Source organism: Phyllostomus hastatus, unplaced genomic scaffold, assembly GCF_019186645.2.
Source record: "Phyllostomus hastatus isolate PE091 unplaced genomic scaffold, TTU_PhHast_1.1 phas_contig_150, whole genome shotgun sequence".
Taxonomy (NCBI): domain Eukaryota; kingdom Metazoa; phylum Chordata; class Mammalia; order Chiroptera; family Phyllostomidae; genus Phyllostomus; species Phyllostomus hastatus.
Genome location: NW_025333611.1, coordinates 9,291,769 through 9,306,364, shown reverse-complemented (window position 1 = coordinate 9,306,364; position 14,596 = coordinate 9,291,769).

Genomic DNA, 14,596 nt, shown 5'->3' with positions numbered 1-14,596 from the left:
AGCAACTCCATTCAATTCAGTTGAATTTAATAAGAACTTATTAAAACCCTGTATGTAAGGCTCTTGGCTCGCATTCTGGGGGTTTCAAAGCAGACAGATGTGACATAGGTTGGAGGAAGGGTATTTGCAAAATAAGAACACATTCACAAGGCGTATATGCAAGCTGGTATCTCAAGCAGAAGGCAGAAATAAAGTATGGAAGTTTAGAACATATGCAAGGAAAAGTAAAATTATTAGCAGAGTCTGGGCATCGCCTCCTGTGGTGAAATAATTGGGAATTTAAATTCATAAGGCGGTTTAAGGATTGAGTATAAAGAACCATGAATGCCAGACTGAGGAATTTGATATTAAGTGGATTTGTCCTGGTGAATGTTTTCAGTGGTGGAGTAATACAATCAGAGCCGTGTATTTTGAGAGATTACTGTGGCAGTCCTGTGTAAGAAGAATTTGCGAAAACAAAGACGAGAGAGATAAGGAACCAACCACAGCTATTTGTTTTACTAGTGATAAAGAATAAGGTAGGATGTAATCTGTAAAAAAATGGGAAAGTTATAGATGCAAAGATACTGAGGTAAGCGAATCGTGGCTTAGAGTGTTACTTTTGTTTCATTCCCTCCCAAAAGGCATGAGTACAAAAGACAAGGGTAGCCGTGCCACCATGAATAGAAACTGGGATGTTAAAAAAAAAATGATCGTGTCAGGATCGAGATTACAAGTCTTATTTTCTTGTAATGAAGGCTGTCGTTAATGTCCAATAGACAATGCACGTGCAAAGCCAGGAAGAGGGTGTCAAGCTAGAGATAGATTCATCACAGCGCTCTCTGGATAGAACTGAACCGTTCCCTAGGAACAGCTTGAGAAAGGCTGGAAGGAGGAGCAGGGACTGGAAGTTGGCAATTAGTGCGGTACTGATCAGGGGAGAGAGAAAGGAGAGGAGTCTGCCTGCCAGACAGGTCTCAGTTGTTAAAGTTGAAACATAGGCCCCTACAGAAAGATGACTCTACCTAATTCCATGCAGACAGTTTTTGAGGAATCAGGAGAGCTGAAAGGATTGGGCAATGGTAAGATTTTCATGACCATACTGGGTTAAATATTGGTTGATGGCTGGAGTCAAAAATTAGAACCTCATTCTAGGCTTTCATTAGTTATGCTTTTAGAAAGAAGAAGTTTCCTATTTGTTTACCGTAAAAATACTGGGCTTCAGAGGGTTGTAGGGTTCAAAGTGCTAAATGTATACATAGATTTGAGGAGAATCTGCAGTGTACTAAAGGGATTTCTGTTTTGTCACTAATCATGGCAGTGGGAGGCTGAGAGAGCCTTGACCTGAATCTCAGAGACCTCTACTCCCAAACCTGAATCCAGAAACTATATTTTCTCTCATTTTCCTCCCTGCAAGACGCCCTCACTGCACACCAGCTTTCTGCTCTGTGGATCCCTTTGTCACTCGTCTCTGCCAGGAGATGACCTGTCTCTGTTTCCTGTGACCTGATTTTGCCTAGTACTGATTTTATGCCAAGACAAAGACATCATTTCCCAGAATCTGTAGATTGACATTCTAGGGAAACCTTCTTGTGAGCGTTTCCCGGTCTTCCACAGTTCTGTTCTCGGCTTGTTGCTTTAGAAGCTTTTGAAACTTCTTTAAGATCACAGCTCAGATTGCTAATCACTGAAGGTCATAGCTTTATTAGAATGGAGAAGGAAGTGATAGTTGAATTCATCGGTGTCCTAGAAACTTAAAAACTTGGGTCTTTGTTCCCCTTCTGGAGAGGGTATAAGAGGCTTCCAGCAAGCCACTGAATGTATGTGTTACTTTTCCTCCTAATGTTGATACGATTACATGTGAAAATGGATGTGGACGTGTTTCGTGAACACTATAAAGCATTAACAGGTTTTTAGCTATTAGTGTCATTCATCACGAGTATGAAAACGGGCAGTTAGAATAGGCAGTGATGTGACAACTGGCCATAAAAAGGACACAAGATATTATAAAATTATAAAAACATAAAAGCAAATGCTCGTGGTACCATGTAGGGAGGGATAAGTCATAGTAAATACCCAGTGGTCCTTGTTAACATTCGTAAGCACTTTAAAGTACTTCAGTCTGGATGGATGGAGGAATTAATATTTGTAATACTAACACCATACTAATTGCAATACAAATGTACTAGTTCTGATATTGATCCAAATTCATCAGAAAATGTTTCCTCATATTCAGCATATCCTATATTATAGCAGAGAATAATGGAACACATTCAGAAACAATTTCAGACAAAATATTTGAAGGCTTTAAGAGCCTTAGGCTGCAAACTGAAGCCCGAGTTACTTGTAAAACTTTCTTCAGGACACTGACTTTCCTGGTAGTGCTTGGTCAGCCCAGCCGCTTAGCCTGTTCACTGGAGTCGGCCCTGCTCATGTCTCTCTATGGTGAGGGTGGACTTGGCCCAGCTCTCCTAACACAGAGCAGTTCTTTCCACCACTCTTCAGCTTTCTCTTCGCAATCTTTTTTTTCAAGCATTTTTATTGTCACAAAACCTGAAAGCTACTGTGTCTCAAATATTTGACCCCTACAGAACAGACAACTCCCAAAATCAATCCATCAATAAAAATCCACCACTTTCCCATCCTTTTAAAAGAAAGAACAGTATTGCAGCAAAAAGGTACTGAATCCTTGCTTGAATCTTTACATTTTTTAAAATGGTTGAGCATAAGTAGAACATACTTGGACTTCTTACTCATTAACTAAATGAATGCGTAAAGATAATGGCATCAGGGAACAGAAAAATCTTTTCAGTGGGAGAAGAAATAGGTGATATAGAAACACAAATACTTACTGGTTGCAATAATAGTGCAGAAAATTATGCTCTGGCTAGAGCTTGATGAATAACATGGAGCTGTCCTTTAACAAGTTTCTGCCCGATATTGTTCTCGAATGAGAAATTTGCATGACTACCTTGAAAAAATTTAGGAATATGTTGTTTTTAAGCAAGAAGTTGTATCAAGATAGAATTGTGTCTTGCTTTTTAGCTTTTGTATTTTTTAATGGTGAGACGTGGTTCACTTAAAGACATAAGTTTTGAACCTGGAAGTCATCTGGAAGGTCACCTTCGTATTTAGCAAAGGGATTGGCACAAACTGCTCTGTGCCCAGGCATGGGTACCTGGATAATGAACAATCTCTGGTTAGAAAAGAGTTGACCCAGAAACTACCTTGGTGGGAAAAAATAAAACAGAGCTATACACTCAGTTTGTTATTTATTACTTCTGGACACAAAGAGGAGTGCATACATTATAAATCCTGAATTCATGATCAAATTAACTATGAGCTGATTAGCTTATGTGTTTAAACCATGAGACCATACAAGCAAGGCTCACCACCCAGGAATCTACTAAATGAACAAGTGAAATCTAACCTTGCCTACAATAAGTACTACAAAGAGTAAATGTCAGCCACCAAAAAGTCCCTTTGTCCTGGAGGACATATCCTTTATAACTGGGGAGAACTGTGCTTTAGTTACTTAACTTTTCTCTTTTGACTCGATCACATCTTTATAATGTTCTATCTTCTGTTAATATTTCTTCCGAGAGCAGTGTTTGGGTATTCAGTTACCTGAACAGACTGTAAGTTCAACAGGGGCAAGAATGTTTCTTGTTTTGTTCTCTGATGTGTTCCAAGCCCTTCGAAGTGTGCTCTGCAAGACATGGGCTCTTAATAAATGTTTATTGAATGACTCAAGGATGTTCTGTTAAGAACAACAAGGGCGACTACTATGTGCTTGCCTTGAAGCTACACAAGCACATCTTATGAACAAGCGCAAACCTGTGTGTCTCCAGTGTGTAGGATGATTCTGGATTTCGGTTTGTAAATTGGCATGAAGATGATCATTGCGGACAGAATCCGTATTTAAAAAGCACAGTTGCCCTGCTGTGCTAGGCACTATGCTAAGTGCTTTGCAAATATTACCTCAAAGCTCACAAAAATCTCAGAAAGCCCAGGTATGCTTTACAATATTTGATCATTCCACAGTTTTACTGGGGAAAGGAGGCCCTGGCCCGAGGGCGCATACAGCTGGTAAGCTTAGTTGAAACTAAACGATATACCTCCGAGTCCATATTTTGACCCCACTTTGATGTGCTTTTTGTGTGCAATATGCTAAGTGTTTCTCAACCCTCTGAAACACGAGGAATGTCCCGTTTTAGGGTTACACCCATTTTTAAGAGACAAGGATCATATTTCTTCTTTTCAGAAAAAAAGGAGAGAGAGGGAGGGAAAGCTGTCTTCAGGCATCCCTGGTAAAGCCTTTGTAATACTCGTGTAAGTCAGTAATTCCTTCACTTCCTGTGGCAGTTAACACTCACAAAAATAACACCAGTCAATGCCCTCAACAACCCTTTCCTTTTATTGAAGTGAGATTTTTTTTTTTTGCCGTAAACTGCCTGTCTTTTAGAAATAATCTCCGAGGCTCAGATAACACAGTGGCCCCTCGGCCTATTGCTGTTCTGGACCGTGGGAAAGCTGCTGAGTGCGGCTCCACCACCAGCAGCCTGTACTGGGTTTCTGGGTAAGAGCAAGGCTTCCGAACGAGTGAGAAGTTGGCTGCTTTTACAGCCCACCCGTTTTCCCCTGACAAACAATCTGTGTGTCAGAGGGAAACTTCAGCATTCCTTCTAACCCCCAAACAAAACAAATGCCATTATACCTGGGAGATGGGGCAGCTGCAAACATATTGATGAACCTGAGAACTGATTGTAACATCAAGACAGCTTGCTTCTATGACTCACAGCTAACAATGATTGAAACCACCTGAACAACGACAAACACAAGGTCAGAGAGGGACAGCATGAGATTTATTATGGGCAACTGCAAAGTAATGAATGCATGCAGCAAAAAGCCATCAGATACCCAGTGCTAGAGGGAAGCTGGCCAATCCGTGTTTTCAGCGGGGCGGAGTGTAGTCACTGTTAATGGTCTGGTTTAAAAAGACGTTGAGCCACAGAGCGTGCAAGCTCTGACCTTAGAAAGCATGGTCTACAGCAGAAAGATGTGGACATGGTATAATGAGACTTTAGACACAGTTGTGCCTTCATCTGGCTGTGTGGCTTTAGGCAATCTGCTTGAACTCTGTTCACTGTGGTTCCTATAGCTTTAAAATAAATGAGGGGGCAAGCATGTGTCCTGCTTACTTCACACAATTGCCATTGATATAAAATAAGACCATCTATCTATTGACTGGAATGGAGGTCCACTGTTAAAATTTTGTTTAAAATTAGGACATGTCCTGGCAGGTGTGGCTCAGCTGGTTGGGCGTTCTCCCGCAAACCTAAACATCACAGGTTTGATTCCCAGTTGGGGCACATGCCTGGGTTGCGGGAATGGTCCCCAGTCTGGGCACGTGCAACGGGCAACTGACTAATGTTTCTCTCTCACATCAATGTTTTTCTACCTCTGTTTCTCCCTCCTTTCTCCTCTCTCTGAAATCAATAAAAGAAAAAAAACAGTATTTATTTCTTAATAGTTCATTTTGTTGTATTTTTCCATTACAATACATCCCTCCTATACCCTCTTCCACCGCCACACACTGCCCTCCCCCCATTTACCACACTGTGGTCCATGTCCATGAGTTCTAAGAAAAAAAATAATTAAAAATCAAGACACAAGGGAAAACTTGCCATAATCTCATGTTACACACATGCACACATGCAGACCATAATCATACATAAAATAGCAGTATTCTATTTCTCTTTTATATTTTCCTTTGTTCTCTGATTTCCTTCTGTGGTAAATCATTTTGTCAGTGACTATTATTTTTCTAAAAGAGAAACAGAAAGAAAAACACAAGTATGCACAAAAATGAAAATTATTGATGTTATAAAAGTAGTATATGAAGAGATTCCAAGATCAACGTTTTTTAAAGGATGACGTATGACATTAGAATCTTGAGAAAGAATAGAAAGAAGGAGGAATTTACCACCTTATAAGCAGAGCACATGTATTAAATGTGGGTCAAATGCTGACTAAATGTGTGTATCACATGGCTGTAAGCCATGACTTTAATGTTTATGGAATAAGGAAAAAGCCACTTTGGACTCAGGATTTCAGAGTCAATGTGAGTGAATGCATGTGAGGTAGCTTTGAAAACATGAGGGTTGAAAAGAAGCATTGGAACTTTTAAACATTAATCTCACATGTCTGTTTTGAAATGTTTGCATGTTTAAAGATGCAAAGCAATGTTTTACACCAGTGCGTAATGATAAATACTAAGCTATTGTTACCTCCGACAACGATGTAACCTACCTCTCCTCGGATGCAGGTGTCCTGGCTCCTGCTCCCTTCCCAGTCAGCAGCACCGAGGGCCCCCCTCAGCGTGCTCGGCGGAGCTTTGTCGCTCCCTTCAGCTCTTGCTCCTTCTGGGAGGAGAGGGGAACGTCCTTGGAGGTCAAAACGAAAGTTCCCTTCCCCATTCTCCTGCACCTCTGTATAAACATTAAAGACTGTTCACAGGCAGATGAGAAGAAGTGAAGGTTTGGTGAGCAAGTCCTGGCTGGGCCATCCAGAAAGTGGACCTGGAGGGAAGTCTGAGAACAGACTCTGTCAGCTTCCCCTCTGTCTGCCACACTTAGCGTAGGTGATGCCAAGGTGAGCGCTGCCTTTTTTCAAGCAGGTCTTCTGCCTAAATTCCTTTGGACAGTTAGGGGGAAGGTCAAAGGTTTCCCCTGAGTCTTTTGTTTCTTAAAAAATAGCCAGCTTGAAATGATACCCCCCAAAAGACATATTTTGGGGTGGCAAACTGCTTCCTCTCGGGGTTTACTCTCTTCACGCCTTTCCTGTGTGTCTCACAGCAGGGTCTGGTACAGCCGTGGTGCTGCCCTTACTCAGTCCGCTACAGATCGTCTTATAACTGGAAGTGTGTCCCTAGTGACCACTGTCCTCCAGCTCTTCCTCCTCCAAGCCCTGTCTCGGGGAACCACACCTCTGATCTCCTTTTCTGTGAGTTTTCTGTGGCTTTTAGTTTTCCCCTACACGTGAGATCATACAGTGTTTGTCTTTCTCTCCTGGCATAATGCCTTCAAGGTCCATCCACGTTGCCTCAAATAATAAGATTTCCCCCTTTTTATGGCTAAATGACTAACAATGGAGTTTTATATTTATGCATATAAAATTTTAGTTATCCATTCACCTGTCATTGGACATTTAGGTTGTTACCATACCTTGGCTATTGCAAATAATAATGGAATGAACATGAGAGTGCAGATATCTTTCTGAGTTAGTGATTTTGGTTTTCTTCAGATAAATGCCCAGAAGTGGAATTGCTCGATCATCCAGTCATTCTGTTTTTACAATGACATTTTTAAAAACGTAATGCCTGTATTTGATTTCCAGCCGCCTTTGATGATGCAGTGTTGTGCCCCTAACATCTTCCTAAACCACCCGTAACCCTGCCATACACAAAAATCCTGTGCAAAGATTATTGCTTTGATGGCAGTTCAGCAAAAACAGTATTCCTCACCTGGGTCAGTGGCATAAAATAAAGACAGTGTGTGCATGGTATTGGGGTGACTGATACACTGAACTTAGAGACAGGAACTGATATAGGAGCTGAGAATGTCAGGCCTGTAGAAGTATGCAGGAATCTGGGAAAATGAATATTTTCCAAAAAAAAAGTGTATCTTAAGTATGCTTATGATTGGGAAGAGAAACCAATCTGACATCCGAGTAATGCAGAATCCTAGGTGTCTGTATCAACAGCTTTTCTCGCAGAAGATTTGTTTTGATGTGCACCCAAAATACTGCCATCGGTGCAAAACAGATGCATGTCTCAGCACCGTGGGATTTCAGGCTCGGTCTCTGGGAAACTTTCACCCGAGTGACTCACTGTGCAGGAGCGGACAAAGCCAGGCGCTTGTTGGCAGACCCCAAAGCAGAACCGAACTGAACTGTCCGTGCAATGCAGAGTGCTGCCCAATCTATCGGGCTCCTTCAATTTCCAATGAAAATGACATTTTCCCTAAGTACTAATCACCTTTGTTAAGTTTTATGTGTTTGAGATATATATATGATCTTTCCTTTAATAATTAAGTCTCTTGAGGAATATTGAATACTTAGAAGGACACGAAGTTCACCCAAAGTCAAGAAGATGACAGAAGGGCAAAATAAGCTATGTATCGAAATTGAGCTCACGGTCAGTATCTCCATTTTTATGCACATCCTTTTCTTCGGTGATTGTGAACAGCACCAAGAGAAAGCAGGCATTTGGCAGGAGAGAAAAAAAAAAAACAACTTGTCCAGCTCTGATTCTGTGTCCCATCATCTGAATTAGAAAGCATTCAATGATTATAGGTCACTATAACAGGGCAAAGCATAACTGAATTTGGCATACATTTGGGCAATTTCTCGTGGCAATGTTATGACTTTAGTGACTGGCAGTACTAATGGTCAGGAATTTGAGGACACTCAACACTATAAAATCCAATCAGCACTAAGCCACTGAGAACTCACAGACCATTGTGGAGCAAGGAGCAGAATCTCTGAGTTAGGGTTTTAATGCTGTATATTCTATAAATTAAGACTTCATAATATATTTCACTGCATTCCTGGAAGGCTCCCGGCTTTGATCTCCGCCTGCCTCTTCTCTCTGTGGATTGCTGCACAAAGCTTGCCGAGAGGGTAGAATTCGGCACCATTTGTTGCTAGGCTTTCAGAAACCAAGTCCAAAGCCAGAGATAAACATTTTTGCTACTGTAAAATTGTGAAAGCAATAGCGCTTATCTGACTCTGTTTGATAAGCAATGCAAATTCAAGTGGCTCTCATTTTATCCCCGATTGCTTCAATTTAGAGGATTCTCAATAGCATATATGTGAAAATTGTATTGTATGTTTAAGATAACACATTATTTAAATGGACTTGAATACATTTTTAAAATCCATTACCAGCACTATATTTTTTACTTTGGGCAGAGAGTTTTCCCATCTTTGCAAAGGCAGCCCTGTCGTGCAGGTCTGTGGCTTCACAGGACACACCTGTCCTCTGGACGGGGCCCTGAAAACACATGCTGTGATAAAGTGACAGAACATCATCTTTGGCATTGCTGTGTGGGACCTGACCGCTGCACGTATTATTTGACATTCAAATGTGGAATCTTCATGGGAAGGTGGGTCCGTACACAGGAAATCCGGACATATCACAGGGTGGGTGTCCTTCCTCCTCCCACCGAGTTCTTCTTTGCCTCTGCACAGGTGAACGTTTCATTTGGGTATCAGCAGCACCCCCCCACCCCGGTTCAGTGTTTCCCACACCACGTGCGCATGTGCCCTATGTTTGCAGCAAGGCAGCCTGATGACCGCGTGCGATGCCTCCATTTAATTTGTTCTTTCTGCCTGGATTTCTCTGGTATTTGCACCAAAAAATTGAGATGGGCTTTGGCCCAAGCTCCCTGATAGAATATGCGTTTTCCCCTGTGGGTTTGGCCTTTCCACCCAAGTTTAAGAAAAGTTTAAGCATTTATTGGGATGGCTTCTTAGAGGGCATTTCTCCTTGGGGTACTTTTTTACATTATAACTACATATATAATTCCTTTTGGCTTTTCTCACCAGGAAAAAAAAAGGAGGGTGTTAGCATTTTTAAAGGCTGTCTCTCTGCATTTTATTATATAAATCAGTTTTCTTGCTGGAGTCAAAGGTCACTCCTTCTGCTGCATAACAGTACTTTTCTGACTGATATTAGAAGCTGGCTTCATTTTACTTTGTAATATGAAGCTTCACTTTGGAATTAATATCATTCAAAAGGCAGCTGCCCACATAATGAGTTCCTTTTAAACAAAATGGGAAAACACACATTTATCAAACAATTTGCAGTATGGAAGCCACAGTTTTGATCTCATCAAAAAACCTCAGCCAATCGGGCTATTCCTTGAGAAAGATGCCAATTCCACGGGGCTGACAGAATGTTGAATAGCCAATGAGTTTCCTCCTGCATAAGATATTTATAGAACCTTTTCTAATGTGGAGAAGGGGGGAGGTATGTGGCTTCTTTAATGTTTTCAGAGCCAGTGTCGAAGAGGCCATGTCAAGACTGAGAAATGCGTTTGTGAAGAAAATAGCGTGCTTTCCTGGGCACTCCCACGTGATGAAGGACTGAGGCGAGATTGAATCTGTCTCACTATCTGTGCCGTGCACCCTAAGCTTTCTCTTTCGCTTTTGGTGGATTATTCCAGTAAAATGGGTCGTACCCAGTTGAGCCTAGGACCAGCCTAGACATGAACTGCTCTAGTGGGGTTGACGGAGTTTTAGCCGCTGAAAGATAAATCGGTCTTGTGGACTGCGTATCACCCTGTACAAGTAATGTTAGAATTTAGTTTACTAAGTTATGTGAAACCTCTTTCCAGAGTCTGTACCTCTGTTTTTCTCTGGTACATTTCCAAAAGCGTACACTGCACCTTCCTTAGCTATGGTTCTTGAGAATATCATTTTCAAATAATTTATTAAAGTAGAAAAATGATATCAATGGTCAGTCCAGCCACAGGCCCACCTGCAATTTCTTTTTCTTATTGCTTTTGACATTTAATTGCAAATACTGAGAAGAAATTGACCCAGAGAAGTCTTGCCAAATCAACCCACAAACACAAGCCATAGTCAATTCTATCTGTCACTTTGATTGATAAGGAAACCAGCTCCTTAATTTCTCAGGTGATTTTCCTCTCATCCTGATGAACCTGCCAATCAAATTCAAGAGACAGGCAAGAGCAGAAATACATTTCCAAAAGGAGAAACAGCAGCCAGCGACAGCCTTTTCTGCTGCCGCTCCTACATTCATCTTTTATTTGCTCTTCTCCCTTCCTCTTCTTATACCTCTTCTCCTTCTCCTACCCTTCTGTCTTTTCTAAGAGCTCCAGTCTATGGCAAATGCCTACCTACATCCCGTAAGTGCTGTAAGTGACTGTGCCGGGCTGTGAATCTCCAAGCTCACGTATCATTAGGTTTCAGTGTGGCTTTTCACTTTCTAACTTTAGCCCCTCTGAGTAGGAGTCTCTTAGTCCCATTTCACACCACAGAATGATGTTCCAGAACCATCTGTGTTCAAATGGCTGTGTGTGGTAAAAGCTAAAAATGTGGCTTGCTTGTCCTGGACACACCTGACATTTTTCCCTGAAAAGGTAAACACACACATACACTCGTGCGTGTGCCCATACATACGACCCCAAGTGGAATTCAAAGCATAGCACTGGGCGCAGTTCAGTTCTCAGAAGCGCCCGAGAGCTAGAAGGGCCTCCTCTCCCATGAACGGAGACACAGCCAGCCTCCCCTGGGAAAAGGTAAACATGGCCGCCGTTGTAAGAGACAGGCCGATCCAGCTGAGCCTTGATCCCAGTCCCTGGGGAGGTTGTTCCTCACTTTATCAAGAGCACAGTCACCTGCTTGGTGTGTCGGTGACTGGCAGCGCACTTGAGCAGGTCCACGCATGGATAAGGACCCCCACTTTTGCGGATGTAGGGTACTGAAACACTGGCATATTAAGCTCTCAAGCTGGTTCTTAAACCGTCATAATGTTGGCTGAATTATAGCTGATTGCAGTACCGAACGTGAGATTGCTGATTGGCCGACTGCAAATCCAATATGAGCGAGACCGCCCTGCACTGATGGAATAATAAGGCAGAATGCTTGAAATTATTTATGCATTGCTTCACAAAGGTCCTGATCATTCATTTAGTTTGTGTCCTCCAGCAAGCATCCTCTCTGAGATGTTGAATCAAAACCAACTTGAGTTGTTCTGTTTACTTTGGAGCAGTTTGGGGACAGTCTTGCCCAGTGAAAAGGTTCCATTTTATGAAAGAACAGCAGCTCTTACAGCCTTGGTCCACATATATGTTAATTCAGCCCAGTAAAGCCGTTTACCAAACCAGGCAAAACTTGGCAGGTGCTGATTTTTAAAAACCCAAAAGATGACCAATTTTTCAATAAGTTTCAGGGGTTCATGAAATGTCCCATTAGCAAACAAAAGTCACAGGTGATACAGTTTATTATTTTAAGACAATTAAGGGTTCTAACCATTGACAGTGTCATGAAATTATAAATGCACTAAAGTACTAATTAAATCTACTTACAGGAATTAAAGGGCACTAGCAAATAGGTGAACCAAACTTGCATTTATTTTATGTGATTTATCTGCTCCACATTTTTCTTTCTGCTCTTTATTATTGCTTGGGCTTTCTGTAGCAATGCCAACAGTTAGTAATGTAAATAGTTAATGGTATAGGAGCCCTAAGGTAGAAATGTGTAACATTCTTTAGCTATTAAAAATAAAAAATAATTTTTATCAAGTGTATAAAGTTCCTACCCTTTAAAATTCAAAAATATAGTCTTTACATTCTAAAATCTATTCTCTTTATTACCTTTAAGAGTTTCAAGTTCTTGATATTAAAGTTTCTTTGACTGTGCAGAATGATGTGGCTTTGTTTAGGTCTTGCTTAATCACTTACATGTTGGTAAGAGTATTCTATGGTAAGAATATTTGAGATATATTTACATTTAAACATTTTTCAGAAATACTTTTGTCTTAATCATGCAGTCCAACGCAAAGAATATCTATGATTTTAGATAAGATCTTTTTTTGTTTTGTTTTGACTATTTTTCATGAAACTTCTGCATGGATATTTCAAATTTCCAAAAATCACACAGAAAAGCAGAAATCCTCTTTGTTCCTGAACTTATCCAAACTGATGACCACTTTTATCAAATTTTATAAATATACAAGACTCTTTGAAGAAAAATATAGACAGTGTGTGCATGTGGTGTATTTTTGTAATATTTTAACGTGGATAAAATCAAGTTTCAATTTTTTTCACAAACCAGTATTTTGGGAAATCTTTCCATATCAGCTCATATATACCTACTTTTTAAAGTGCTTCTGAGTTTTCTGTTGAGTGGGAGAGTCATAGTTTATTTAGACATCCTTATGTGCATGGAGATTTGGATTCTTTATCCCATTAACATTCATGCTTTTCATGTTGCAATGGAAATACACGCAAATACAAGTGTATCACCTGTGTCTGGATGCCTGTAAGCAGAAGAGCTGTGTCTGACAGTGGTGCATCTTGCAGTGCAGAGAGATGTGGGTCATTTCGCATAGGTCAAAATGCAGGACAGTTCTTCGCTGACCCCTCTGTTGGAAAAACTTTGCCTTCTAGATGGTCCTTTGACTTCCTTTTTCACATAATTAAGATTTTTCAATCTTTCTCCACTTTCTGTATAACATGACTACAAGTCTTTTTCTCTATATCAACCAATCCTTACCTAGTTTTCTTTATTTCAGTTATGACAACTGGATCTATAATACGCTTATCTGTTTCATTATTTATTGTCTGGGTTTTTCTGTTCTGCCCTCTGGCACCCAGATCAGAGCCTGGTGCTTAATAATATTTGTTGATCAAGTGGGAATAAATGAGCGAACAAATCAGTATAATTTTACCTGTACCAACTACCTATCTTAGTATTTGGTTTTCTGTCCTGAAAGCACAGAAACGTGGAGAATCAAAATATAAATCTACATACTTTTTAAATAATGTATGTTTAAAGCTCTTGGTAAAGTTATTGTTAAAAATACATGCCCGTTTCCCTAAGGGAAACACAGCACAGCCCCTGTGGCTGTAAGAAGCTCATAATCCTTTATGAGCCCCACCATATGGGAAAGCAGTAGTTACAGAGACTTTGTGGTCATCTGGAATGTCATCCACTTAAGGCAGTGCAGGGTTTAACACAAGGCCATTTGTCTACTTTTCCGATATCACTACAGAACGAAGCAATGCAGCAGGACCTCTTTTAGCATCTTGGGCCTTGAACTCCAGGAATCTTACTGACTGGTGTGAATGTTGTGACACTGAGGCCTACTGCCTAATGTGCCTTGAGAACTCAGCCCTGAGAATCATTCTCTCGTTCACCACTACAGCTCCCCTTCCGTCTTCTCTTTTGTCTTGCCGAGTCTTCAGTGGGTTGGCTAAACGGACAATGATGTTAAATGCCATTTGTAACCAAGTACAAAGTAAGAATTTAGAACATTGTTGTCTATCTGTCTTCACTCTCTTAATTCAACTTTATCTACTCAGTCCTTCAGAATGGAAGGTTTGGAAGATTTAATTCCCCAAAGCTAATAATCTTCTTCTGATCATTTTTAATACCTTACCTCCCTATATAGAATTGCATGGATTGATCAACCAATCAGCCCAATGATGCTTCGAATAAAAGTAATACAGGAATTCCAACATTTTAAAGGTCAAATGACATAAAATTATAAAGTAAAAGTAGGTTAAGAGAAGAAAAAGCAAATCCAGGTTTGGTTCCTAAGGTAGTGTTTATTCTCTTACACAACTTTAAATTTCCAAGCATTTTTTAAAAATTAGTGCCCCTATTAAATGTATACTCACGCATATACTAAAGCATCTAAAAGAAGACATATGGAAGATAGGGCAAGGCAACGGATGAGCAATTTAATAGTTCAGTCTCTTATTTTAGTCCCTAGTCTGTCGTGGTTTTCATTGATATCGTGTGTTGTAAGAAATAATAAATGACCAAGTTCAGGCAATAGCTGGTATGGCTAGAGGTGCTGGGC